Raw genomic sequence first — 22687 nt, forward strand, 5'->3', positions numbered from 1 at the left:
TCCAGAAGAGAACTTCTTATATCTCTGGAGAGACAGAAGATAGATCTGTGAACTGAGCCTAATGTGGAGGTGGATTTATACACAAACGTGTGTGTGTGTGTACATATATAAATGCATATATGTTTTTTTGTGTATGCCTATATTTACTACATATGAGATTATGAGAATATGTGCTCTATCCTTGTGGCTTTTTTCCCTGTACCCTGTTGTCCAGATGTAAGCTGTGAAACACATCCAAGTTCCTTAGAAAGGGAAGTGTCGAGCCAGGCAGTTCAGGCTGAGCTGTTGCAGTTATCACTCCATTGAAAATTAACAACAAATTCAAATAACAGAGGCCGTGTTTGATTCTGGATCTTTCTGGGTTTACTTCCTTTGGTTCCCACCCACACAGTCTCACCTCTCTCCCACCCTTCCCTACTTACCATAAAGTTATGATGCCCTTTACTATAATAATGAATAGAATTCCTAGATTATTATTTTAGAGACTTAACCAATTCTCAGTGCTTTTTATGTGCTTAGCACTTATACAAAGAGGCTTTTTCATACATCTTTCAGCAAATATAGAAATAGGCTTGGAGTCAGTATTCATTTTAATAGTTTCAACAGATAGTCACATTTATTTCCAAAGATTTTTTTTTTCCTAATTGCACTTTTATATCTCCTTGCATGCAGTTGCACTACACACCCATCTATAAACTTGGACCTATCACCAGCGAGTAGAATATCTCCACCCTTAAAGTAATTTTTATAAAAATGTATATACCTGCACAATGCTTAATGTACAAAACTCTAAATACATATAAGAGTGAGACTGTTGGAACCTCACTTCCCCTTCTGCATGTAATTTATTTCCGGGTAATCTCTGGTGAGAGCTTTCTAGGGCTGTCACTATGGCCAATTTTATACTGGATATTTTTCTCAATACAGATGTGCAGCTATTTGCCTTTTCTTTACTTCTCTGTAAATGCCATGTGGACAGAAATCATTGAGTTACCAGATCGTACATTTATTTTTATGATATATTATGCTGTTTGATGTCATGTTGACATCTAATTGATGTTGGTTTTGCTTTTTTTTTGTCTTTGTTTTGTTTCTTGGTTTCAATAAAAAGAGAATTTAAAGAAGGCTGTAGAGTGATGACTTAAGGCAGTGACAGACATGAACATAGTATGCATCTCTTTTATGATGTGCTGCTGAGTAATTGGGTATATTTCTAGCTTTAGATAACATATAGGAGACCTCTGAATTTTTACTGTATAGTGAAGTATTTGTGTAAGCCTAGCCTACAACCTCAAAAGAACTTTTTTCTCTAGCAAAAAGTATATACAGAATATGTTTTCAATAAGGGCTTTACCCGTGATTTAAGAGTCAAGAAAGAAAGGTTTTCCATAAAGAAATGAGAAAGCAACAATAGAACTAAAATACAACATACTGAAGATTAAATATCTTCCATCAGCACAACAGTGTCTTTGTACAGTAAAGAGCAGAACAGGATGATTAATAGTAAAATGGTATGTATGTCAAAAGAAAAATAAATGCAATTTAGACAAAGTACACACTTATTAACAGAGAACATCATTTACAGTTATTCAGATGGGAGGAAGGCAAGGATGATACTAGCAGAGAATGTATTTCACAATGTGAAGTCACATTCATCTTGGTTCAGGGTTCCCCCCCCCCCCTCCCCCGCCCACTACAGCTGCAAAATAAAAATACTGGTGAAATCCTTGCTGGAATAAAATTAATGCCTAAGTGCCCAGTGACTTCAGAGCAGAATCAGGATTTCATTCAAGGTATTTTAAGGTGCAGCTTTACTAGGCAGACCTCCTGGATCACCAGTGGGAATGGGTCCACACTTCTCCCCAGGTTCCTGCAGGGCACACCCTCCAGACACCACCAGCTCTAACAGCCCTGACACCAACCAGCTTTTTGAAAGAGGGGCTGAGGATACAAACCCACTCTCACTCCTCCTCCTTCTGAATGCCTAGTGACAGGGTCCAAAATGCCTGGGGCTCTTCCAGGAGGATTTACCAGGCACTGGGGTTTGGGGCACAAAGGGTGGGGGGGGGGGAAGGGAGGGAGTTGGAGTTGGCACATTGAAACAAGTGCAGAGACCAGGTTAAGCTTAGACCAGTGAAAGACAGTTTAACGTGCCTGACAGTCTGAATATCTGCCCAGCACCTACCAGAAATCTATCATTTGAAACCAACTGAAAGGCTGCAGAGAAATTATTTCTGCATGGTCATACACTATGAGCAGATTTTGGATGAACTTCCTCTATATTTGCCAGAACTGTTATTAAAATGACCAGATGTAAGAGTCTAAGTTTTGGAATATAACAAATATGTTATCAGATAACAAATATGTTATCAGATTATATCACTCCCTGCAGAACCACAGGGCTCCCCAGAGGTGCCCCAGCACTTTGCCAGTCCAGCCTGTTTGTGAAAACTGGTTATACACGTTCCACAAAGAAATACAACTACAACCAAATATATATAAAACAAGGGAAAATACATGACAGAAAGAAAATTACCATTTCATTCTGCATACAAGAAACACTTTATAAGATAGCTCCATAAACACTGCCCACAATGCTCTAATATTCCCTAATAAGCCAACACAAAACAAAGATAGATTTATAAGAAAGGCAAGAAAAGTAAATTTTAAGAGAAAAGAGTTTGGAGAAGTTATAAATTAAGGGGAAACAAATTAAATATAAATATTTGTTCAATATTAATTCTAGAAATTGCTACCAGTCTTACAATGCATACATAATTACACACAAAATGGGAAAGAGGAACAGAAAGAAAACAAGAGTTACAATTCCACCAATAATTACCTGGAGAAGATGAAAATTTTTTGAGTTTCACTGTCCTGACATATGGTATCAGTAGAAACCAGACAGGGAATTAAAGCCTATAATTCACAATATGCATGTTTTTACTGCACATGAGATATAAATCAAAGACAAAGTAGTAGATCTGAAATATACATCTCAAAACACCCATCCTCAATGCTCCTTCTTAACTATGTCTCAAAATCCCAAGCTGTCCAAAAAATATTTTGATTATGGTCTAATCTACTCTACATGACCTTTACAGAAATGATTCTTTGCAACTCTGGCAAGTTTCTTTCTCTACCAGTTTTGTTAGATGAATGACTCCTTCCATTTGCAAGGAAGTTCTCAGAATCTCTGCATTATAGGACCATTATTGCCAGAACTCATAGAGCTCTTTCTGTGTTCACAGATTTAAATCTGAAAGGCAGAAATTATAAACATATACCTCATTCAAGACAGTACACACAAGCATAGAAGTATACAGATTATTTCAGTAATGTACATTATAGTTACAAAAGGAATGACCTTTACTAGCATGAGACAAGTGCCTCAATTCTTAAATCACCAACTCACACAATTTCTCTTTTTCTAAATTCCCTTTGCTTTCTTCGCCTGTTAAATACAATGGCTAGGCAAGATGTTCTTAGATGCTCTTGAAGTCACACAAAAATTTACCCATCCAGTTTAAACCATATTACCCTGACATAGGATCCATACTATATGGCCAATACAGTGAAACACCAGAGAGACCTATGCCTTGCTCAAATGACTTGCCATCTTGAGACTCCTACAATTGTTATCCCCAGTCATCATCTTCAGGATTTTACACTTTTTTAGAACAGATATTTCTACACCTTCTAACTAATCTTCGAGCCTGTGTGCGCTGTGGGACATGGATGCAAACATTTAAACAGAAATGTTCCGCTGTAATCCTAAAAGACAGCATGAAAAAAATCACCAGAAAGGTAACAAACAAAGAGCTTAAAACTTAACTGAGCATGCCCACCTCCTAAATCTGTAGGTGGAAAACAACACTTCACCTTTATCAATATAGCCTATTAGTTCTCTTTATTAATGAAAGAACAAGACGACATGAGGAGGTCAAGGAAATATGTAAGAATGAAAGTGGTAAAAGGAGAGAGAATCCTTCTAACTATATTATGGACCATGTCAACAAATGTCAATTATCTTCCCCCCTCCCCAAATCCCAGAGAAGAGTATAAATAATTTGCAGTATTATTATCAGTCTAGCAAAATTATATTTGTTTCATTAACAATCCATTCCCTGTAATTCTAAGAAATATGAAGTAAAATTATGATTGTCACACAGAACGCACATCTAAATTACAAACAATACTCTGACTAAAAAGTATCAAGGGTTTTATGAAAGTGTTGAGGAGATGATCTGATTTTAAGACTGTCATACTTTTAAGCAAATATAGATTGACTTAAAGTAAACATTGCAGGAGGGAGCCCATGCTCTAAGCTTCACCAAGCAATCAGCAAGGCATCTGACACGCTACAGAAAACCTGCAAAATCCAGCAAATAAATCATGTAACACCCATTCAGTATCCAACAAAGCACACAGTGGGGAGCTGACACATTATTAACTGACTGTAATTTTCACAAACTGTAACATACTAAGAGCTTTATGACATATGTGTGGTAAAATATATTTTTTTATATTATAAATACATATGTTTTTAAAGCACGTTAATCAAGATACTTCAACTGAATCATTGGGTCATGTTTGTTTTCAAGTTAGTGGCATCAAAAAATGTTGATTATTATAGTAAGCAGATTTGGGCAACATCTCCATTTCATGACCCCACTCTAACAAAATCACAGGCTTTTCATGATGCGGTAGTAGTATGTAACATGACAAAGTGACCTACCTGAGCAACAGAGAAGATAACCTTGGGACAGGTTACTGTCCCAAAGTGGTGCTTCCCTTGAATATGAGCTTTTACGTGAAATTATATTTTATACAAACTTGCTGAAAACCTGCTCTTTCAATGAAAACAAATCCACGAGGAACACTGCAGGTTCCAAGGAAGCCCTAATGCCATCCAGAAGGAAAGAACTGAAGATGATGTGACACAGACCTCAGCTTTCAACCAAAGCATCTCTCCTTTTGCCTTGGTGAAGATTTATACAGCTTTACAGACATAAACCTCACCTGTCTCTTTCAAGAACAGCAAAAAGCAGTTCTGTAAATGACAGAACACTGGCTTTTGAAGCCTTACATTGTTCTGCCACACACAGGAATAACTTGAGGTCCCAAAGGTTCATAGTAGAAAATGGCACTTTGCCAACTCTCATTACTGCCTGCCAACCTGTAGATAATCTTCTTGTACTGTACTTCATCTGATACTTTCACATTTACAACCCTCTGCAATACTCAGCAGTTTCTATTTAAATAAAAGTAGACAAGATTTTAAAAAAATAAGCCTAAAGTAGAAAATACAGGCTAGATGTGAAATCTGAGAGCATTTTCCTCTCTATTGTCCATTATTCTTTAATGTATCATTCTCTTTCTGCATGTAGGCCAAAAAAATAAATCCAGTGTAAACACAAAAGGCAAATACCTTTTGAAGGCCAGGCAAATATTTGAAAAGCAAAAAAGAGATTCTGCTTTTATCTCTAGATCACTCTACAATTTAATGGTTAGAGGAGAGGGGTTTCTTTTTTCCTTTCTTTCTTGTTTTTCTTTTTCTCTTTCTTTCAGGGAATGCAGCTGGGGCAGGTCCACACTTCATAGCTCATAGAATGGTTATCAACCTATAAACTGTAACAATGGGATAACAAAGGTCAGATAACTACACCATGTTTGTAACAGAGCAGAGAGAAAAAATGGCACTATCAAAAGGATATAAGGTAACAAACCAATGTATTAAAAATCTTGATCCAATATTATTTTTAAACTATGAAAACTACATGCCTGACCTTGTAATCTGATGTATGTAATTTATAAGCAAAGTGCAGATGCTTGTATAAGGCTTAATGGTCTTCATGAGGGTTCTCAAAACTAAAGCAACACACTCCATAGACTACAGAGAAAGACTTGGGCCTTCAGCTATGTCAAGTAGTATTAAATATTACCACAATATAAGAGAAAAGCATATCTGCAAGTTTAAATGGTAAAGTTGGTAAACCATTACCAGTGACCCCACAATCACCTAGTAGAGAGTAAACGACTACCTATATGAGTATATATGGAACTGATTTCAAAAAGTTGCAAGGTGGGAATAAAGCTCTTGACACTGAAATGGAATACAGGCACCCTTGTCTTGTTCCCTTATTACCAGCCCACAATTCCGAGGTCACTGCTGAACACAAATGTACAAGTGCTCAGTGGTTCAATAAAATGGGTTGATAATCTCAGGCCAATAGCAAAACTTTACCAGCCATGCATGAATCCCAGGAATTCCTCAGGACAGATACCGTATCTGATCCCTTTATTCAGAGAAGGATCATAACTTATTATTGTAATTATATATAAAAGCTGCATCAAATGCCTCACCTATCTTATGAGGAAATAAACTGAGTTCTTTATGGTGTAACCTTCCATGAAACACAAATTGAAAACAAAAACTCCGATACTCCATATAATGAAAACTGGTACTTTCATAAATTGTATGAAAAAAAAAAGTAAAATAAAACCATCAATGGTATTATTATGAAAAATATTGGTGCATTAAGGTAAGGATTTTTTTATAGCAACAACTACAGAAAAAAAAAAAAAAGGTCATACCCATTTATCACTTGCTTAGAGTAGCAAGAAAAGAAGAAGGAAAAAAGGGCAGAATATACTGATCAGAAAACAGGGGCAAGTTCTGTCTTGGGGCTCCATAATAAAATATGGTTTAAGTCTTAGTCTCTGTATACAAGACAGTACTAAATATCTATATCAAGAGGTGAAACTTTCAGCTTGTTAACTGGTGAGAGTGAAATTTGTTACATCAAAAGGACAGTGGTAATAAGGTAAATGGTGTAATCAATGGCCAACGTGATTCTCACTCAGTTATCCACACTCTTAGATCATCACAGATAAAATTTCTTGAGAATTAAATGAATGCGTTTATATTTCTATATTGTATCTTATATTCATCAACAGCTGATGTAGGATACAACATGCTATAACACTTTTTAATATGTGATTTTCAACCTGGAAATGTTCTAAACATAAAATTACTGGCAACAAAGGATTACAATTCTCTAAACTTTCAACTGTATTTCTCTGTGTGATTATGGACAGATAGAGATTAAGGGCCATCTACTATAAGAACTTTTAAAAATGTATGAACAAATACATTTCAGCAAAAAGGTCACTCAAAATATAAACAGAAAGAAGTGACTTTGGGGTTGATCACCTGTCCCCTGACTTCAAGGGTGTAACAAAATGTTTTATATATGTTCAAGCTGTAAAGTATGTGTACTTTGCTACCTTTTATTTGACAGAAAAGCGATAAACGCTCTAACTAAAGACGTTTGACTGGCAAAGTAGAATTAATACTAGAAAACAGAATTAATACTCATTTAATCTTATAGGAAAAATTTCTAGATAAAACCTATTAAAATATATTTTCTGGCTTTAAAAAAAACCTAAATAAGCATCCAAAAACTATTTTGATTAGTTTCATTTTCAGTTTCAAAATATAGCATCACGATAAATGATTACGGTATTCCACAGAAGGCAACAGAAGCAACAAGAAAAGGAATTACATTCCAGACTACCACATAAATTAGGGGACACAAGCACTTCATGGTGCGATTTATCAAGATCATGAGCATGGTAATACCACAGATACTGCCAGGAAACTGATTTTCTTATGCCTTTTCCCCTAAACCCCTGGGAAAAAAAAAAAAAAAAATCAAGTTGGCAAAGAACATGACATGATGTCTATAATCTGTGAAAGCAATTTTATAAATATCTTAGATAATAAGTACATACAATGTCCAATTCTCTACCTGATTAATACTAGAAATCCTGAAAATGAAAGGTAGAACATCAGGATGGTTACAGGTCCATTGCTATGCTAGAACTGACACATGTATTTTGTAAATAAACTGCTAACAATAGCCTGGAAGACTCATAAACATTCTAATCACTGATTTTATCACTAATTCTCAGTATTTTCGCTGACAGTGTACTCCTCTAAATTCCAGAACATCATGTCTGAAAGTAGAATGATGTGTATATATAAGATAGACAATACATATAAGTGTGAAGTTCTGTGCCTAATATTAATATGAAAATGACACAGGGTATTACTATATGTACATAAATGGCCATAAATGGACAGATGCGTGTGTATGTTCACATACATATTTATGCAAATAAGTGTACATATTTGCATATGCAGCAATACATATAAAATAATGGACAAAATGAACTTGTATGCAAATACATGTGTGTGTGCTTATATGCACACATAAATATGTAGATAAAAAGATCTATAACCTGCATATAACTATATGTTGTTCAGACAGACACACATATATGTAATATGGAAGGAATTCACTAAGGTAATTGTTACTAACAAGGACTACAATAACTGACATCGTGTATCCTATTGTAGGGTCACAGTATTTGCTCACAAATTTTCTAAAGCATGGATCACTTCCCAGTCTGGATCTAAAAACCACTCTACAGGTTCACAAAGTGATATATTTTTTAACAACAATAAATATTGTTTTTTCTTTCAATTCTTTACTGTGTGGTTCAGTCTCTCTAGATTTGGATGGTATCAGTCAACTCATTTTATGTGCTTTTAATAATTTATAAAGATGTATTCAGACATACAGGCACATTTTTTTTTAACTAAAACAGTTGCTGCACTACTGGAGCTGCAGAAATAAAATCAGAACATTACCACTGATGAATTAAAATTCAACTAAAAATTAGTTGTGTTTCACTAGTACAGGTGAAGTAAAGTAAATCATTCTTTCTACATATGCCTCTATGCTGTCAAAAACGTGCAAGCAATTTTGTTCCTATGACTTCTATTATCATCTACCACCTAAGGCATGTTGATTGTCCCCTTAAAGGCTAGTGGCGTGATAGTTCAAAAAACATTCAGAAAAAGGCTCAATAATTTATTTGCTGTCACCAAGCTCCCTTTCTCATTTATTCCCTGAAAACATCAGTTTTAGAAAAATGGGAAAATGGCATTTCTCATACAATGCAAAAATTATTATCGATACTAGCATATAAAGTAGTCACTTCTTTTCTTTCTTTGCTCGCTACAAACAGCTAAAAGCAGGTAGCAGGAGACAGAGGACACAGTAACTCTCGATTACATGTCACAGCTGTAGGGTGCAGGAGAGAATAACCCTAATGAAGTCCATACACTAACTTCAGAACTGTAGCAGTATAGCTCAAAGCTGAATCTGATCCCCCCCCAAAACAAAAAACTGCTATTACTGATTATTGTTTCGGTTAACTTTGACATCAATTCCAAAACTTAGCTCTCTCTTTGAAATAGGAAGTCTAGACAAATATGCACTGAATGCCTAGATCTGAATCCTGACAAGCAAGGGAGAGTTATTATTCTCTTTCTTATAATAGAGCAGTTCCCTTCCTAATAGAAATTTAAAACAAAACAATGTTTTTCTCCTGCAGGGTTTTATTTGGCCTTCACATTAAACAACACTCTAGATTAGTAATCAGGTTTACCAGACAGTTGTCCTGGGGTCACTAGCAGCTACTTTGCTTTCCCTCAAATCTGTACTCTGTAACATGATGATAGCTTTAAATGGACTACAACCGATGGGAAAAGTAGAAAGAAGAAAGAATAATCAACAGCATACTAAAAATAATTCTTTCAAAGAAAAAGCAGTCTATTGAAAAATCACAGACAAGAAAGGTTCAGCATAAACACTGGTAAACCATATATATTACCTCAATAAACGCTAAAAGCTTACCCCGGTAAAGCAAGGACAAAAGACATTTGTGATTTAGCTCACATTTTTCATGCAAAAATTGGGATGTATGCTTATACATATGGCTTTTTTAAAATCCAAGTTAATAGGGAAGTAGAACAAATGTCTTTAAATTGGATTTAAACAAGTATGGTCACGATGAAAACTCTGGTTTGAAATAAAATAAACAGTCACGAGTTGCCTACTGCAACTCTCACTAAGGTTAAATAGATGATCCCCCACTGTAAAATGACAGGAAACTTGCACATGCACATAAACTACTAGATAGCAGACAAACTGTTATATATTGTTTGCATCATCCATCCCTGTCCAGAGGTAGAAAGGCCAAAAGGATGTCACTGAGTAGTCGTAGCATCTGTGCATTATAGCTGCTGCTGAAGTGCCCGGCTTTGGCCTTCTCCCAGCACAGTGGAATCTGGTTGGTTTGACCTATTTAAGCAGAAGCGCCCTGACAAATCTCCGCTCTGTTCTGAACACTACTGTTTGCCTCCTACACTGAACACCTGCACATCACAGTCTCATCAGTCTGGTTAGTAAAACAGACCCATTTGTGGGACAACAGTCAATCTACTGTCCTTCGGCTCTTACAAACTTGGGTGAATACAGTTAGAGCAAATTTGGTGTGGGTTTTGTTTGTTTGTTTGTTTTTGTGGGGTTTTTTTTTACTACAATTAAAACATTTGGTCTAAAGGCTCCAGAATAATTAATAACTACACAAATACTGATTTGTACTATCTTTGGAAGAAATACCAACAGATTCTCCTCTAGCAACTATAAAAATATAACCAAAGTCTGTGTAGTAAAGACAGTCAGGGGATTACATTTTACAGTTCTATGGATGTTATGTACTATCATTCACTACTACCACAGAACTGTATTCAGATGGTGAAAAATGACACATGTTTGATTGCTCCAGGATTTAGTAGCTGAAAATAAAGTAATGTGTCTTCAAGAAATACACTGCTTCATGAGTATGTCTTTTTAAAAAAAACATTGGAATATGTTGGATGTAATAAGGAACACATGTAACTCCTACTTCTGATGAGGAAAAAAAGGAAAGAAAAAAAATGTTTTCCTCTGGCAGCACGATTCATTTAACTCTTCAAGCTCTTCTCTCTTTGCAGCTGTTTAAAATGTAATTATTTTCCATAAGACAGTAAAAATGCTAGTCCCAAAGGCAAAATGAAGTCTTACTTAAGATTTCTCTCGGCATTATCAGACATGGATCAAGTGTTAATGAACACCTATGCACCTCACTGGCATTTTTGAGAAACACGGGACACTTAGCAGCTTGCGCTGAAACCAAAACCCACAAGACACTAGGCCTGTTTTCTTCAGGTGTTTGGAGTAGGTAGGTTTAAAATTTTTATCAGTTCTAAGATTTTGCAATTTATTTTCTTTCAGAAAGAGACTTCTAATATTTCTGTATTCTCCCTTTAATATCTTGTAGAGATAGACACCTATGTACAAAGTCACAAGTTCACCCTGGATTTATCATTTTTTATTACACAACATTGTAATTTTACATCCGACCGCTCTAAGCTGCTGATGCTCCGTAAGGACTCTGTAAAAGCCAGAGTTGTTCATGAGCACTTTTGGTAATATAACAGCCTGAAGCACAACTAAGCACCAGCTGCATCATATTTATCTACTTGTTTATGAAAGAGTTTCCCCCTCATTGTGTGGATAACTGACCTTAGCCATAGCTAATAAGACATGAGCTTCCTTGAACTACGCAGCTTTACACTGAATCTTATAAAATACTTCAGTGTTATCCATATAGCCTCACTGAGCTCCTAATGAACTGAAACACATTTTCTCTCCAGTACTGTCATCACAGACAAGGTGTGGTCTAAGGAACAAAAATAACCTGGCCCAACCTTTGCTTTGGCCATCTGCTTCTGTAGACAAGCTTCTTGCTGACTACCACCAGGTTTTTATAAAGTAAAGAATCAAGCAACGTATAGATATTTATGCTCCACCCTACCCACCATCTCATCTTACTGTCCCAACCATGTAGTGACAAGAATGGCTTGATTGCTGCAGGCTAACTGCTTCAGCAGCCTCCCCTAAGTTGCAGCTGTGTTTCCAGATGTATGTCTACTTAGTCAGAGACCTTTGGAAATACATCACTTCTCAACCTTAAGCCTTTAAACAGTCTGGAAGCTACACAGTCTCATTGAAGAAAATGCAACAATTCTACTTAACATGAAAACCCTGCTCAGTCAAACTATTAGTTCTACCAAATCAAGTGACGTTCTTATCAATCTATTGCAGACACATCCAACTTGTTCTTTTTTTTTCTTCCCCCCCCTTTTTTTTTTTTTATATGCAACTGAAGCTACAACTGCCACAAAAGCAGGGATCATGTTGGCTGTAGAGCCATGCTGAACTGAATTGTACGGGGACTTTTTTCACAGGCTACACTATGATATTATTGTATTTTAAATGAGTCACTTGAATAGGCACAAAAAGACAGTTTCTGCTTGATATCTTTTGTTTCCATTTCTTATTAAAGAGTATTACTTTTATCAGAAATAAATTATAATAATTAAATAACAGCTAATTTACACTGATTTACGTTGGGGGTTCAAGAATGTTTCTCTTCAGTTGCAGGTGGTATTTGAAGATTTAGGATTCTGCCAATAAGCTAATACTTACAATAAATTTTAAAGTGGTTATTAAAGTCTGTCAGTTGAACCAGTACAGTGCTAGAGCTCAGATGTCAACTACATAGACATACAAAATACAATAAATCCTGAAATACTACTTCAAAATCCAACCAATTTGTCTAATTTGTGGGTTAGTACATACATAAGTAATACAATCACGTTAATGATTCCAAATAAGCATACACTGAGCTTCATTTGGGTTTTTTTTCCCCTCAACAGCACTACACTAGTTGTTCCTGATGATGTTCCAAGCAGAGCATTCCAAAGAGTCACTCGTGCAGGAAAACAGTTGAGCTAAACTCAAGTTGCCAGCTCTTTTCTAATTTTAAGTTTAGCTTTCCCATTCTGAAGCAAGCATTCTTCTCCAATACTAGTTAGAAGAACATATCTAATTTAACTTTCATTTTTTCCTTAAACATCTGGATTTCTCTAATCAGTTTCTTACTTTCCTCCACTAATTACGATCTTGTTTTTTCTACATATATCATTTTCTGTGTGATAATTTTTTCATCATTGGTTTTCTTGCTCTATCCTAGATGCTGTTGTTCAAATTCAGGCAAAGCAGCTTATTTTTGTTGTCCCCTCCATTCTCCTTAAAATACTCAGATAAAATGTGCCACAAGAAGTTATTTGCCTCTCTGTATGTCTGAATATTTAGCATAGCTTCCAAAATGCCACCATTTGTTGCCCTGATAGCTCCATCATCAGCAAATTCTAGGATTTCAATTTACTCTAATGTGATGAGCCACCCTTCAGAAAAATTGGCCACCAGCTGTCTCTGCTCGAGTAGGCCAAAGTCACACACAAAACAATTAAACCTGTCAGACAAACGCCACTCTCTGTTTCACTTTCCTCACTGCCTCTTCTTCCTTTCCTTCTATTTCTCCTTTGCCATAGGCCATATCTTAATCCCATTCTCCAAATCAAAAGGTTTCTTCCTTTCTGTATGGCTCATGAAAGGTTACCACATAGAACTAAATTTCTGCAGGGGCTCAGCCTTCAGATTTGGGTTACTTTCAGTTTTTACCTTTATTTTCATTCTTGTATCTCCACAATCCCTTTCATGTAGCTTTCAGGCTATTTCACAGATACAGGTTAAAATCTGGAGATAGTAAACGTTTCCACCGACAAAGATATTGTAGTAACATCATATGAATATTGAATTCCATTCAACAAGCAAATCAGGATTTTTTTTTAAATGCTATTAATTTAAGGAACAGCACACAATTTAGGAAAAGTCATTAAATACTGTATACAGACTTTCTAATTTCTACAGTATTAGACCATTATTTTAAAGATTTTACACGTCTCATAATAAACTAAAGTGACTACACTGAAAAAATAAATGTTTATCTTACCTATTGATTAGTATCAGCAGCACAAATATAACAGACAAATTCAAAAGTTTTCCCAAGACAGAGCCTTAAGTCTTTAGAAAAGTACAAAAATTATAAGAAGATTATATTCAACTGATCTAATGGTTTGGTTTGCATTTCTCTGTATAAACACAGTGGTGTGTTTACCAAACATCCATTTCCTTCTAACCCCAGATCATAGATTTTTGAAACACCACAGAAAAAGTTTTTTAATGAACACAAATGTGTTCACAATATCAAAACAAACTTGAATAAATCATCCACACAGTGTGAAAACTGAAGGCTAATAATGCTGAATGAAAGAGCTCTGCGACATAAAAGTTTCTGTAAACCTCCACAATATGGTTAAGCACAACTAAAGACAGACTTACGTAATATATTAGCTAGCAATTACGAAGGACTCTTCAGGTTTTGTAATCAGTTCTCACACTTAACCAGAAACTAGTAAAGAATTGTTACAATATTTCACAGTCACATACATTGTACAGCTTAGAAACATATCTTCTTACCAAACTTAAAGCACAATTTTAATTTCTTCCATCCATGTGAGGAAACTAAGGATCAACAGACATAGTTTCATATGCCGATAGTTTAAGTAAACCAACAAAGATTCTTTTTAAAACTAAACTCTCCTTACAACGAAAAACAGAAAGAAAATAATTTATTGCTGTGAGAAGATGTCTAGCTTACCTGGTTTTGCCATTCCACACCGACAGCCTGAACAATATTATCAGCTCTTCAGGTACTAATTCTTGCTAACTGGAAGGATATTTTCTCTCTTGCTGGATTAATAATCAACTTTCCTGATAGTTCATTTGTATTTCTCTGCTGGTTAACCCTTTGCAGGTCTCCCATTTTGAACTAAGCAGCCTGCAATGTTCAGTTCATTTTAATACAAAAATAACAAAACATATGACAACTAAATAGCTAGCTAATGAGAAAGTGTAATAATTAATTATCTTAATAAACCTAAAAGCTTATAAATACTTAAAAGAAGACTTTCTTTCTCTCAAAGACTACTTACTAAACCTAAGAGCCAGTAAACCAGTGCATCAACAAACTGAAAGCTGTAAAGTCCAGTGGCTCATAAGGCAGCTCACTCCCATGAAGCTACTGCTCAACCTCTCATCTTCAGCGTACATGTAAATATGACACACGCCTGCTGAATTCTGAAAATAACATCTTTTATTATTGAATAGTGTGCTGAGAAATTACCACAGTTATCAGTTAGCGCAAGGCCATCCATCTGTGTTGCCAGAAAGCAAGAGCAAGAGTGGCCAGGAGTAAAAATGAGATAAGAGGGGCCCAGAATAGCTAAAAAGGGGAGTTCAAATAAGGTCAGAACAGTTTAAGAGGGGATACATAACAACTAAATGTAATTTTATTTTTCAAAGGTAATTGTGGCTAATTACATACATTTTATCAGTTTCATAAGTATTCAATAAATTTTGGCAGTTCTGTTGTGAAACGAGTAAAAAATTTTAAACCTAGTAAAGGGGATTAGGGCTCTAGTAGAGAAGGGTGACACATTCTGGAAATCCTGACCTAAAGAAACTTGTCTTTGTTTGGGGGATGTTAGATGTACCCTGGGATGTGCTTTGATTGTGGACAGAGGGAAGTGGAAGAAAAAAGTAACTTGTTGCACGGATGACCGAGGCATAATGCTGCAGAAATGAAGAAATTGTAAGAAAGGCTTTTTTGTTTTGTTTTGTTTTGTTTTTTTTTCCTCCTGGAAACAAATAACTAGGGGGTTTGGATGCTTTAGGAAAAATATAAGTGATGACAGTTCTATTCACTTTCCTGGTAAATTGTGCTATAGCTGTTTTATTAAATAATACTGCAGCACTTTTGTTTTTTCCTTAGACAAAGGGACAGACTCCAAAAGTTATTGCAGAGCACAGAAGAGACTTTCTCTGTTTCCCTTTGTGTAAGAGTAGTCCTATAGCAAATCTGTTTTTACACAACTGTAGGTCTCTGCTCTCTGTCTACTGCTCTCTCTTCTGTAACACCTAATACAGCTTGCTGTAAACTTTCTATAACATGTGCTGTAGAATTTATGATAAAATGCTATAAAGTGTTGAAGCAAATTTATTTCATATTTATAGTTAATTTTATTCTGTGTGTGTTTGAAGGAAAACCTTTTAAGAACACCAATAACGTGAGAAAGCTACAACAACTGAATTTATTGTTAAGTATCACATCAGTGGTACTCCTGGGGGCTCCTCTTCATGGGAAGAAAGCTTAAACAACATTTTCTAACACATTGGATTGCTTCCCAGAGATGTGATGGCCTACAGAGGCAGTGCTGAACAAAGCAGGCTGGAATAGCAAGTCAGTAAACAACCTTTTTCAGAGGATGGTCACAAATAAGTGCAACTTTGTTTAATAAAGGCAAATTATAGTTATCTTTTGTTCTTTAGAAGGTGCATTATCTTTCCCTCCTGTTCCACCTGACTAAACTGGTGGTATCTCTTTTATCACCTGACTGAGTGGTTGGCTGGAAATAACGGGACAAAACAATCCACTATTGTTATAAGAGACAATGACCTTTCATGTCCTTGGAGCTCGCCATGACCTTTCATCTTTCCTATCCTCCAATGGTCTCTCCTAACAACTAAAACTACACCCTGTTAGGCTGAATTCCAGATTGTCATAAAAAGCCCCGTCCTTTCGAAACAAAACCAATTTTTACACCAAGGTGGAGGAGAAACACAGGTCCATTGTTCCCGCACAGATGGAAGTTAGAGTTACTAAGGCAACAGCTCTAATCCCCCTTTTTACCACCTTTTTCACATCATTGGCCTATCAAGTGTGCTACCTTTTAACTCATAAGCTCAAAAGCTGGTAGTCTAACTGACTGCCCTAATTAGCTACGATTTTCACAGTACAGACAACATGATGAGCTAATCGAAATTTGCAAAATAATGACGTACCTCCAGCAAATATTCCTCCTCCTGAGGCCCAGTCTTAGAATAACAATAATGAGACCATTATTAGAGGAGGGCATTAAAATGCTGCACTGCTGCTAAACAGAGAACTTAATTGTTCTGGTCTTGTCCATTGAATCAACAACCTATTGTTGTGGACTTGAAAAATAAAGGACTGGAGAATGGGTGCCATAATGATTGGTCTGTGCTGCCATACCAGCACTCTGTAGAATTGTTTTCCTTTTGAAACTCTTGATGGACTAGTAGTTTTGTTTAAAAGTAATATAAAAGGCAATTGTCTGAATAAAAAGTCCTATTTATTGAAATCTTTAGAAGCAGTTGCATGGATTTGTTCATGACCCCCAAGATAAAAACATAGGGGCCATAATAATGCTATTTGTAGAGACCACTGCTTGTAGTGACACTAGATAACACTGTACTGTCTAGCTACTGCAAAAGGAAGGAAGGCATTCCCCTTTGCAGACAGAAATCATGACAGAAGGTCAAATAGTGGACAGACTCAATTCATCTGTAAAAAGGAAGATGTTTTATTAAAAAACAAAACAAAAACCTAATATATTTGGTCATCATTTAGAAATCTGGGTTTAAATCAAACTGATAAAGGGATGCCTAAGTCAGTCACAACACAGGACTTCTTTCTGGTTAGTTGATTAGATATTAAAAATGACAGACCTTATTTTGTCTTCACCTCTTCTGTAGAATTATACCCTAAACTTTGTAGTTGAGAAACTGAATAACATACCTTGAGAGGTAGTGGCTCAACTGATGTAAATTGTAACTTATATTTGGATATTCTTTATTTAAAATTGGGACTGGGAGGAAGAGATATCTAAAATCTCTGGAATGTCTTTTAACCTTGGTGGTTTTTTAATTTATAAGAAATTAAAATCTACACCTTTTCACAAAAGTTTAATATAAACATAACCTTGAGGAAAAACAAAACAAAACAAAACACAACATTCCCCCAAATCAAAAATCTTAGTTCTGTTACATAAAATCATTTTTGAATAACATCATTCTGGATTCCTGTCCTAAATTTCACTGCAACAGAATAGTTGAAAACATATAAGCAATAACAGATTTACACTTTGGAAGAGAAATCAAAATCATGTCTTACTGTATTTTTTATATTTACCACTCTTAATGCACCTTTCTACAAAGAAATTGCTCAAAAATAGGCTATGACACTAGGTGATTATAAACAATCAGAAACAACAGAATTTGGGCTTGCAAGAGTACCATTAGTACTCTGTTATTTATTTCAATGGGGAAAAGTTTAGGTTTTAATTTTTTCTTATTCTTATCAACATATTTTAAATTGAAATGAGAAAAAAAAATGTGAAAAGGAAAAAAAAGGGGATGAAAACTTAAAGTTAAAGGTTAACCCAAAAGGTATTTTCAGCAGTCCTTAGAACTGCTCACATTATGTAAAATTGTCTCGCATGTACTCACAGAACACATTTTCTTTAAACTCAGGATCTTTTCTTTTGTAAATTGAAAAATGCCTAATATAAAGAAGTATTAAATTGTAAATAAGACCTCTTGCTTCATTCAATCCATGCTTTGCTTCATTTATCTTCATCTTGTTAGGCTAAATTAATTAACAATCTCTGTGTTGCACACTTTCTCTTTTCATTACATCAAATAATGGCCTGGATATGGGAGAAAACCCTCACCACAGGGATCCTGAAACACTACCTTGAGGAAGAGTCTCTTACATATGTATTGCTTTAGCAGTATTAACTAGCTAGATATTATAACATTCATTAAATGGATTCTTCATCGCTTTAAAATAATTATCTTGATTTTGTGAGAAATAAAAATATTTTTTAAAAAATCAGAGGCTTGCAATAAATCATGTTTACAATTTGTGAGCCACAAGTACTAAGAGAAAGAAATTACCTAAATCAATCAATAATTTTACTCAATGCTTTATTTAATATAAAAAACTTGAATACAATTTCTGGCCAACTGCGTAAACAGTCACAAACACATTAATGTGTCAAATTACTCAAACCAAGTTGCCATACCATTTGTCTGTGAATGTTCTGGATATAATTAATTGGATGTCTGGGACAGTTTCATTGGTAAATCTGGTTATTTTAATACTGTAATGGAGAGCAATGTGCTAAACTATTAGGCAAGTTTTCTTCCTTTAACCTACATTGTGGCATCTAGAGCAAAAGGACAAAACAGTAAAGCCTTTTTTAATCTCACCCTGATCAAACAACCCTCTTTCTCCAATCACAGCTTTGTGCGTGATATCTTTCTGCTAGTGTTTCTTATTTAATTAAAACAGACACTGACAGAAGGACATGGATTAGGACTGTAATGATGCATTTACTTAGATTAATCGGAGGCTCCTTTTGGAGTAATGGCTTAAACAAAGAACAAAAGGAAATTGTTATGAAACAGCCTTTTATCCCAGGCAAAGGTCACATTATAAGGTTTTTAATTTTGTCAGCCTCTGTTATATTGGGCCTTGCTACTGGAACATGAGAAGTGCTTCTCTCCCCCTCTCCCCCGAGCCAAGCCAGTTATTATAATACAGCCATTAAAGCAGCAAATTAAAATGTCTGATTTTAAAACAGGTTGCTTAGCTTTCAAAACCCTCTAATTAGCATGTTGTGCATTGTTGTGAAGGAAAGAAACCTAAAATGCTAATGACCTGCTGCCAGGTGACCACACTGCTGCGCAAAATAATACAGACCCTTTCAAGTAGTAGTAATAATAATAGTCAGCTCTTATGAATTACCCAACTCCAGGCCTACTCTGCACCACATGTGCTTAAAGAAACAAGCGTGCATCCAGCCAAAGATCAGAGTTCAGTAGTCAGCACAAGAGATTGTTGTATGTTAACTGGAAAGAAGTCTGTGCCCATTCAGACACCATAAGGAAAGAGAAAAACTTCTGAAACCAACACGGGCCAGGTGATACTTGGACCAGGCACAGAGAAAAGCACGGAATGGAAAATTCTTACCCTCTCAGACAGACACTACAGATACACTTCTGTAAATCTCAAAAGAGCCAGCCCCAACTTGCTGTGAAAAATTCTGCTTCTGTGCTTTGTTCACAGAAAGGTAACAAAAGACCCCAGATAAAGGTATATATTTGTCCTTTCCCAGTTTACCGTTTATTGTAACAAGTTCACTAAACGCACAAAATTAAGCTAGATCTGCCAAATCTCAACATTTTTCCACAAGTCTTGGGATATTTTCTTAAAATATGCTACAGGAGAAAGTCTAATAATGTGACTTCAAAGTCTCAAACCAATTAGAAAACATTTTCTTAAACCTCATGGTACTGAAAGCTCTGGTTTTTTGAATACTTGAGTGTTAGCGCACTTACTCACTTCACACAAAATTTCAGAAGAAAAGAACTCTAATCTCCCAGTGTCAAAACGTATCGTAAGTGACTTCCTTTTTTGAAACTGTAGCTGCCCAAATATTCATTAAGTCTTCTGCACCACCTAAACTGTACACAGGCCCAATTCTTTGCAGTCACAAATTCCACATCGCTGGCAAGATGAAATGGCACACGGTACCTAGAGAGACAAAACAAGATACCAACAAAGAAGCAAAACCTTGCTGACAGTGCCAACGCTGGGTTCAAACAACAGCAGCAGAGACTGCTGTTCAGCACCGCAAAGAACGCCTACCTGAAAAGTCCAGAATAATTAGCTGGGCAGTCAAGATTAACCCCACTTGACCTGTTCCTTACAAACAGTTAAGAAAAAAGGCTTCATCTGTAACCTGACATCTTTGCCATAAAGATCCCGAGCCAGCCTCCTCCAAACATACCAGCAGAGCATGACAGAGTTCTTCCTAGGTCACAGTAGTAGGAAGTTGGACGAGACGTTGAGAAGCTGTGCTGGCCTCAATGTCTGGTCATTTGCAGAAGTCTCCCACCCTCCAAGTGATCCTTAATTCACCAGTACTTGACAAACACGACTGCAAAGGGGATTTTCAGTCATTTTTTAATCCCTTATTGCATTATGTTTTACTTAAAAGTTCATCAGTCCAGAGATAAGGTACTGTGTGATTCCAAATCCCAATGCCCCCAAAACCACTAGTCAATGGAAAGAACAATTCAATTCCTCTCCAGGAATTCTCAGACCCACGTGTCAACGCTCTGTATTGCTTGTCTCTATTTTACACGTTACAGGCCAGATTCTGCCATGCTGTTGTCACTACACTCCCTCACAATAGTCCAAATTCTGAAAAAAAAAAAAAAATTGACCTCTTGCCCTTGAAAATATTAACACAAGTCCATGTAAGTCACTGAAACGACATAAAAAGGGAAAATAAACTTACTTGCGAAGATAGTCATTTCAGTTTACTTAACACTCAAACACCTGAGCTGCTTAAAAGGTGGTAAATAAATCGTGATAAACAAAATGTTAATAAAATTAACTATGTGGTAGTACTCTATCTAGTTAAAAATATGCTGAACTTCACAACAGTCTTCTACAACTTCAAGGTATTGCTGCCATCAGCCAGTACCACCATTTATTTATTTGTTCAAACCTAACTTCTGTTATGCCAAAACAATCACATCTTAAGATATGAGAACCTGTTTTCACAGACACATGTATCATCCTCTAGTGTTCCTTGGCTGCCTGTTAGTTGTTATTTTTTCCTGAATAAAACCACCTCTGTGAGACAGAAAACACACTGCTAAATTTATTTATAAAAAAATACACTAACATCTAATAAAAAACAGACTTTGTGCAAAGTGATAGGTGGCTCTATCCTTTAAAACTCAGTCAGAAAATTCCCATTATTTCTATTTGTGGCTGTGCACATCCTATGATTTGTAGAATTCATCCTAACAGTGTATTTTAAAAGTATTTTGCGATGGCTACTGCATTGATATGCACAATGCAAATAGACCCAAAAGTTCTATTTGTTTCTTAAAATATATTAAATATGCCAATGTTCTTTTAGTGAACAAGTAATAAAATCTGCATTAGTAGCCTACACAGAATGTGAATTCATGCTTTAAGATCAGAGCTGCTTAGATAGCAAATTATCTGCATCATTTCACATTTACTAGCTAGAGAGCTGTCCAGGTACAGTCTGCATACAGCCAGCATTAGAACAATCAGTGCCTACATGAATACAGAACTTTCTGTCCTATGTTTTTTTGCTGGATATCCATGTAGTACATAGAAATATATGTAAAAGAACAACAGTAATCCAGTAATCTAAGACTTCAATGTAGGAGGCTGACAAGAGTCAGGCTGGCACAGCAGCAGCTAGTGTCATGGCATGGCACAGTGGAAACACTCATAAAGTAGTCAAACACTCAGTAATCATGCTGGCTTGGTGCAGAATAAGACGCTGGTTGGACTTTGATACATTATGAGTTCAACTGGGCCCATCAAAGAACGTCGCTGAGTAACTATAGTGCTCTGTCACATTGATCCCGGAAACTCTGGTGGCCAGTACAGAGCAGAAAAGACAATCTACTGTCTCATTTCTTTGAACATCACTTTCACACACCCAAGCAAAAGTCTTAATAAGCTCTGCACTGATGCATAGAGGAATAAAATGTATTGCTAGGTTAAAAAGTCAACAAGTCATTAAGATTCCATGCATAATAGTATATCTCAGTTTTTTCCATGTATCCTTCTCTACAGGTTCTCTGCATCCTATTCCACCTGGTCAGTCCATACTGGTATCACTGTATGCACCTTTGTCAGATGAGAGAGCTGTCTGCAATTTCGGTTTCCAAAAGACTGCATCTGGGCCATACAAAGTAGCTCTTTTTCAGCCCTTACAGGACCAAGAAATTTACATATTTGAATTCAAGTCATTATCAGTTTACCGCATACACCACTAGAAATTCTTACTACTATTTAACTCTTCTTGCAAACGTAGATATCCCATCTCATTCCCAAA

The 22687-nt window shown here is 35.9% G+C and overlaps 1 protein-coding gene across 2 annotated transcripts in view; it reads right to left on the minus strand.

Moving 5' to 3' along the window:
* Positions 1-22687, minus strand: part of SOX6 (SRY-box transcription factor 6) — a 380340-nt gene that overhangs the window by 252688 nt on the left and 104965 nt on the right. The window contains exon 1 of one of the 2 annotated variants that reach the window (XM_074918733.1): positions 14527-14606. The exons of the other annotated variant lie outside the window; for it this stretch is intronic. The gene's annotated coding sequence lies outside the window, so the exon portion shown is untranslated. Of the gene's footprint in view, positions 1-14526; positions 14607-22687 lie in introns of those variants that run through there. 2 annotated transcript variants of the gene reach the window in all.

This window comes from Athene noctua, chromosome 14 (assembly GCF_965140245.1).
Source record: "Athene noctua chromosome 14, bAthNoc1.hap1.1, whole genome shotgun sequence".
Lineage (NCBI taxonomy): Eukaryota > Metazoa > Chordata > Aves > Strigiformes > Strigidae > Athene > Athene noctua.